This window comes from Dama dama, chromosome 19 (genome assembly GCF_033118175.1).
Source record: "Dama dama isolate Ldn47 chromosome 19, ASM3311817v1, whole genome shotgun sequence".
Lineage (NCBI taxonomy): Eukaryota > Metazoa > Chordata > Mammalia > Artiodactyla > Cervidae > Dama > Dama dama.
In genome coordinates, this window is record NC_083699.1 from 82,609,761 (window position 1) to 82,617,959 (window position 8,199).

The following is an 8,199-nucleotide window of genomic DNA, read 5'->3' on the forward strand; positions in this document are numbered from 1 at the left end:
TAGTCAACAAAGGAGTCCGAAATGCAGTACTTGGATGCAATCTCAAAAACCACAGAATGATCTCTGTTTGTTTCCAAGGCAAACCATTCAATATCACGGTAATCCAAGCCTATGCCCCAACCAGTAACTCTGAAGAAGCCGAAGTTGAACAGTTCTATGAAGACCTACAAGACCTTTTAGAACTAACACCCAAAAAAGATGTCCTTTTCATTATAGGGGACTGGAATGCAAAAGTAGGAAGTCAAGAAACACCTTGAGTAACATGCAAATTTGGCCTTGGGGTACGGAATGAAGCAGGGCAAAGGCTAATAGAGTTTTGCCAAGAGAACGCACTGGTCATAGCAAACACCCTCTTCCAACAACACAAGAGGAGACTCTACACATGGACATCACCAGATGGCCAACACCAAAATCAGTTTGATTATATTCTTTGCAGCCAAAGATGGAGAAGCTCTATACAGTCAGCAAAAACATGACCTGGAGCTGACTGTGGCTCAGATCATGAACTCCTTATTGCCAAATTCAGACTTAAACTGAAGAGAGTAGGGATAACCACTAGATCATTCGGGTATGACCTAAATCAAATCCCTTATGAATATACAATGGAAGTGAGAAATAGATTTAAGGGACTAGATCTGATAGGCAGAGAACCTGATAAACTATGGACAGAGTCAAATGTTAATCACATCTAAAGAATACTTTCACAGCAGTGTGTAGATGGCTGTCTGACCGAAGAGCTGGGCACGACTGCTGAGCCAGGCTAACACATAAAATTAGCTCTGCAGCCAGTCTACCTGTTCTTCTCCTCTTCTCTGCCCACGGACCTCTGTGGTTACTCATTGTTGTTGATGTCACAGCATGTTGTCCCCTGTGCGGAGCCATGCGGCAGTCTCCAGGCATCCATGTCACCACAGAAACGGAAGGGTGTCATTTTCACTCAAGAGTCAGAATCACTCCATGGTTCTCCCAGCTCCACGCAGAGGGAAGCTCCCCTGGGACTAAGATTTCACTGAAATGAATTTCCCTTCCCTGTCTTCATTGATTTACTGATGCTGTCTCTAGCCTTTTCCTATCTTTTACTACAAATGTAATCATAACAAAGAAACAGTGTATTTATGACACAATCTATTCTGAAAAATGTCTTATTCTTCTTCTGCTTTTCCTTCTTCTTCTCTTCCTCCTCTTCTTTCTTCATTTAATGATGCTGTTAGGGGTAGCTGCTATGGATTCAATCAGCCAAAGAGAGAAAAGGCATTTCTCCCTTCCCTGTTCAAGAGGATCTTTAGCTCATGATGGCTTTAAACAACCTCTTCCAATGTGCTTAAGGCTTGCCTACCTCTCCTGAACCCCAAAGAGTTACCAGACCTGTTTTCTCAGGAACTTGGTTAAAGAAGCTAAACTGGATGAATCAGGAGTGGAAGTGGGGGCTAGATTAGGGCTTCCAGGGAAGAAGGGATTGGTTGGCAAGAAACGTCACTGGAACAGAGGAGGGGGTGTCTCAGGGTTTGTGAGGAGGCTGGATGTCTTGGCCACTGAGCGGTGACCCTGATTGCCACAGGGGCCCTGTAACTGAGTCCTGTTTGTGATGAAGGCCTTGGGAGGGCCATCTCAGTCCTGCCTGGAGTTGCAGGGCTAGTCCAAGCTGAAGTCCAACTCTATACCACAGGAGTAACATTAGTGATCCTCTTAAGGGTTTACTAAGACCAGAGGCTCATCTTTCCCCATTGTTCTGGACTAGACAAACTTGGGCTTCTGATATGACCTGGGAAGGGGACAGAGTTGCTGAACATGACTAATACAAGACTTCTTGCTGACGATTATGAGTTTGAGAAAAATAAAAGTAGACAATCTCATCTTTGCACTTTGAGTACTGTGGAGCAGTCCTTATCTGATAGAGTTTTTAGATCTGGCCTTATTCTACTCAGATTTCTTTTGTTAGATTCTATCCCTTCTCTCTGGAGAAGGAAATGGCAACCAACTCCAGTTTTCTTGCCTAGAAATCCCATGGACAAAGGAGCCTGGTGGGCTGCTGTCCATAGGGTCGCACAGAGTTGGACACAACTGAAGCGACTTAGCATGCATGCATGCATTGGAGAAGGAAATAGCAACCCACTCAAATATTCTTGTCTGGAGAATCCCAGGGACAGAGGAGCCTGGTGGGCTACCGTCCATGGCGTCGCACAAAGTCGGACACGACTGAGGCGGCTTAGCAGCAGCAGCAGCATCATTTCTCCCAAAGCCCGTGGAGTTTCTTCTCCAACTCAGAAGATCCCCTCTCTTTGGCATCAGTCTCTCCCCAATTTTATCAGAAAATATGTGAGACCCTGAAGGATTGTGGAGGTTCCTCATTCTTACTATAGAAAATATCATGGGCGATCAGTTAGCACTACCTAAAGCTTCTGATTAATGCAGTGCCTGCATTTCCGACAAGTAAATGCTTTTCTGCAAGGAAAGCCAGAATTCCGTCCCATGATACATCAGCTTGGTAAGAGGTTTTTAGTTGTCCCACCAAACTTTAAATCATAATGGAAAAGACTATGAAAAAGAATGTGCATATATATGTATAACTGAATCTCTTTATTGTACAGCAGAAATTAACATTGTAAATCAACTATACTTCAGTAAATAAAATAAACTTTAAAATGTACGTTAATGTCATAAATACTGTGAGAAGTCCTGGTGAGCTTTACTTAACTCAGTAATTTCCAGACAAGTTAATCACAAGATGCTTTCTCACAGTGCACCTATTGGCGTCATCAGTTCTACAGACCATGTTTGGGAAACTGGTATAGAGGAAGGACCACTAGGCTTGAAATGAAAGGAACTTTGTCCTGATCCACAGGGTCACCATGCTTCCTCAGAACAACCTCTTCCAATGTGCAAAATGAGATGGATAGACTTGATTGTTTTATACAGACCTGAAACTGAACCTGTCTTTTTATTTAGTCACAGTTAGAAAATTGGGACCTATGAGAGGAGCGGAGAGTTTATCCAAGGGCAAGGAGCGAGTACTGAGTGATAATGAGACAGATCTGGCTCTGACTCCCTCCAGCTCTGTGACCCCCAAGCAAGTGGTAGATTCGTGGTTGCAAACAGATCAATAACAGCAATTCTGCATCAGGGGAGAGAAAAGGAGGCTGTTCATACAAAGCCCCCAGTTGGTTGCCTGGCCCAGAAGGAGTAGGGCTGTGAGGATACCACACAAGGACAGCTGTGACACTGTCTCAGAATTCATCATCACTGGTTGGAAATCCCACCTTTGCTTCCACTCAGGTTCATGCCCCACCACAAAAAGTGCCCTTGTGTTCCTAGGATCTGCAGGCTCCAATTTCACTCTCCACCCTGCTCTCAGTTCTCTGTTCCAAGCAGATACAGACAGCACCAATCCTTTTCCTCCATTTGCAGGATCCTGGGGGACAGTGTTTATGTAATATTATTAAAGATGTGAGGTAAAGGGCAGTGGGGTTGAGGGAAGAATGGGGATTCTAGACCATCACACAATGGTCCAAATCCTGAGACACTGCTGATCTTTACATGACAGCCCCAGTCCCATCAAGGTCCAGTTCTATCCAGGTACCCAATAAGTTGGTGAGATAGTGTTTCCCTCGACCCAAAAGCTGTCCTAAATTCCCTTCCCATTCAAGATACCTTTTAATTCCTGATTCTGGCATATTTCCTCTGCAGAGGGGTTTAACTATCCCTCTGTTTTCTATTCTCAACAGTTCATCTTCTGCATCCACCCAGGTGTTTTGTCAAATGAAGAGCCTTGTATGCAGGAGGAATGCATGCCTGGGGGGAAGACACAGCTGCACCCTGTTATGATTTTAAATATTAGCTTTCCATCCTCTCTGCTACAATTATAATTACTATTGAAATATGCTTAGGAGAGACGTGACAATCAGACTAGAGTATCAGATGGATCATTTTGGTGAAATTTAGAGGATGGACTAGAAGTGAAATGTAAGATCAGAGTCTGGGGAGCAGGGTCTTCCTGGCAGAGCAGGTGAGAGAGGATTGGGCTTGAACAGGGCCAAGCTGTAAGGATGGGAGCAGGGTACCTGATGTGAGACATATTTAAGGGATATGATCAGTTGGCTTCATGATAGAGTGAGTAAGGTCGTGGGAAGGAAGCAGAGGCCAAGAACGAATCCTGTATTTGGACTGGGAACAGGTGATGGGAGGGCCATTTTGATAGAGGATGACAGCAATATTAACACTCTCCTTCCTCACCATCCTCTCCTCATTCTGCTTCTACTAATAATCAGGGCCATTTATTGAGCATGGGCAGCATGTCAGATGCCCTGAAGAGTGCTTGACATGTATCATGATACATGAGACCATTTAATCCTCTAAGGAACGCAGTATCATCCAATTTTCCAGGTGAGAATGCAGTCACTTTCCCACAGTTTCACAGATTAAAAAAAAAAAAAAATAGGCTTTGAATACATTTAGGTTCTGAAGTAGTGATTTTGTTTTGGGACATGCTGAGTTTGAGGTTTCTGCAGGACATCCTGGTAGAAACATCCCACCCGTCAATGGAAATGTGGGCCTGAGCTGAGCAGAAAAACTGAGCAAGAGACATAGCCATCCATCAGCCATCCACACAGAGGTGGCAGGAGAGGCGAGATCAATTAGTATGGGATGAGTCTGGGAAGCTTATGTAGAGTGAGGGGGAAAGAGAGGTGAAATGAACGCTGGGCACATCAATGTAAAGGACAGGAGAGGAAGAGAAACCACAGAAAAGGAGGAGTGACCAGAGAGTGAGGCGAACTGGCGCAGTCGGGTAAAAGTTGTGCATCATGCCTGCTGAATGCTGCCAGGGAGCCCAAGAACGGAGGTGTGCCCCCCATATCTGCCAACCAAGGGTCGATAGAGGATGAGATGGAGGGTCTGAGAGCAAAGTCTGCGAGAAGAGGACATTGACTTAGAGGTAAGTACACAGAAAACTAAACAAAGGAGGAAAAGGGCAGTTATTAAACCTAAGGAAGACAAGAAAGGAAAGATGGGCTTTCTTATTCAAGAAAGGAAAGATGGGCTTTCCTGGTGACTCAGGGGTAAAGAATCCACCTGCCAATGCAGGAGACACAGGTTCAGTCCCTGATCCAGGAAGATCCCACATGCTGTGGGGCAACCAAGCCGGTGAGCAACGACTATTGAGCTGGTGCCCTAGAGCCTGTGCTCTGTGACAAGAGAAGCCACTGCAATGAGGAGCCCAAGCTCCGCAACTAGAGAGTAGCCTCCGCTCCCCCCAATTGGAGAGAAGCTCACACAGCAATGAAGACCCAGCACAGCCAATAAGTAAGTAAATATTTTAGGGAAAAAAGAAAGGAAAAGCAATTAGAGTATACTACAGGGCTCACCTGTGACTAGTATTATATTGTCAAAATCATGTAAATCCTAAATATTGATGGAAGGAGGGTAAGTTAGTATGTGCGGAATTCTTTTAACTCCCATACTTGAAAATCAGTAAATACTGCTGAAAAGTCAAGGATTAGCAATATAATTGCATTCTTTAGCAATGTGAAGGAAAATATTTTTAAAAATTAGTTCTTTGTAAAGTGAGACTGAGAGTAGGGGATAAGAGAGGGGACCAGAAGACTGCTGTTTTTCTAAAGTTTTAGAGAGTTACTTGACTTCTAAAATTATATGTATATAGGCTTTTGATAAGAAATGGAAGTGGAAGATTGAAATGGGATAAAGAAGGGTGGATTGGAACATGATGAAGCAGTTATGCTCACCCTGTGAACTGAGCAGCCTGATAGACCTCATTCCAGCTATGTAGTAAAAACCCATGTAACTCATGAGACAGGATGAAACATGAAGTCTTAATCTGTGGCACACAGACATCAGATAGCAGGTTCACTCCTCTCAACCACCACCAGAAGCCAGCCAGCAACAAGAATGGCAGATGCCCTAGCTTATTCTTTCAAAGAGGTTCTGTTCTCTGGTGGACAGGAAACAAAACAGTCTGGAAAGTTTGCACAGACTTGGAGAACTGGTTTCCATGATGTGTATGTGTGTGTACATATTTCTTCCACCTCCATAAAAAGAGCTGTGTGCTGGAGGAGGACAGTGATAGGAGACAGAGTCATAGAGGAAGAGCAAGGGTGATAAGTGGTGGTACAGTCTTCCCCCCAACAGGATTCTGATGTGGGGAGGGAATGAGGGAGGGGAGCATTGCCCTGGAGGGCGGGGCACCCCCAAGAAGTGAAGGTTCGTGGACTCAGTGTCTGAATTGCAGTTGCTCGGGTAGAACTTGTACCTTCTAATAAAGAGAAGAGAGAAGGATGACATCACATTGAGTCATGAGTGGGCCCCCACATTTTGCAGGCCCAAGAGTGATTTGCAGGCTTCTAGTAGATTGTAGTGAATCACAGGTTAACAGGGAGGGAGAACCGGTCTTTTCGGAAAGAGACATCTACCCATGGGGGCCAGAATGGGCTTAACCTTTCCCAGGAGATAAGAGAGGGACAGGAATGATCCTTAGCAGTGAGGGAAGGGTGAGGCAGGGCTCTCTAAATGGAACACAATGTGCCACTGACCAGAGCTGCCACTATGTCATCTCTGAGAAAGCACACAGATCATCAGACATCAGGAGCTGACAACATCCTGGGTCCAAGAAGCCTGCTAAGTCGCTTCAGTCGTGTCCAACTCTGTGTGACCCCATAGACAGCAGCCCACCAGGCTCCCCCGTCCCCGGGATTCTCCAGGCAAGAACCAAGAAGCCTAGGAGACCAAAAAAGGGATTCGTCTCTCTCTTTGCATGGTGACTGTGCTGATAAGCAAAGTTCTCAGATTCTGCTGGACAAGCAGCAGGCAGAGGAAGGGAAGAGGATGCTCTGAGCTTCAACCTGATAGTCATCCCAAATGCAGCTGCGAAGTCATGGGCTAGGACTGCATCGACCAGGATCAACTCATCCTTCAAAGGTCAGAACAGAGTCATCAGATCAGAAAATAAGGCCAGTTCAAGAAATTAATAAGGTTCTATTGCAACGGCCACCCTTGGCTATTATTTTCATCATCTTGTTAATATCTTTTGACTCAAGAGGCCACAGGGGCTTGAAAACCTATTGTCCTAACAGTTTAAGAGCTATTATTCATTGAATGCACACTACGGGCCATGTGCTTTACCCCTGGAACCTCATCTAATCCTCATACTCCCAGTGATGAAGATCCATCACAATCCCCGTTTTACACATAAAGGAGCTGGGATTTAAACAGGTGGTGTAACTTGACCCAAGTCAGTAGTAAGTGACAGAGTTGAATTCAGACTCAGTCTGTGCGGATTCCAAACCTGAGCTGACATTGAAGAACGACACACCCAAACTGTGGCTATAGCCACAGAGCCTGGTTTCCAGAAAGCAGCTGGTGTCCGGACATCAGTGAGTGGGCACACATCTACTTGTCGGGGGTGGGGGGCGCTGTCAGTACAGAAAGGTGTTGATGGTGTGCAAGAGCCACCAGGTGAAAGCCTGATGTGCGGTCTGTTGCTCTAACCTGTGAACAGTAGCAGAGGCAAGTGTAGAATAAGAGCCTTGAAAGTCTCCAAGCTTGAGTTATATTTTGTCCTAAAGTGATTTTGAAATGATTGAGGAATTTCTTAACTTTGGAAGGCACTCAATAAATTTCTGTTAAGTGAGGTATTTGGTTCATGTCCTTTCAACTCGGGCCAAAGAACTGTCAACTTAGATGACAAAAGATCGTAACATTAAAAGCTCTCTGTTCTGGCAAGACTCATCAAGCCCTGTGCATTTCCCTTTTACATTCTTCCACATCTGTCCTCTCTTTCTCGGCTCCCCGCAGTGGCTTACACCTTCATCATGCCCAGCCTAGGCCATGGCAACTCTTCATCTATTCAGGAGGCGTGGACAGAACACACTGCTCTGGGTCAGGCAGCAATCTCAGTGGTAGGACTAGAGATGAGGGCAATGTGGTTCCTGCCCTCACAGAGCTCCCAGACTCAGGGGAAGATGAGCCCTTGGGGCACAATTGCCACTGCCCACCTCAAATCCCCTTCTCCGCTAGTAATAGAACTTCGGCTTGATACAGCTCTTTGTGGCTTCCCAGCCAGGCCACATTTCCCCACCTGTCTTGGGCTTGTTCGTTGTTGTTTAGTCGTTATGTCCAACTCTTCTGCAACTCCATGGATTGTAGCCCGCTAGGCTCTTCTGTCCATGGACTTCTCCAGGCAGGAATACT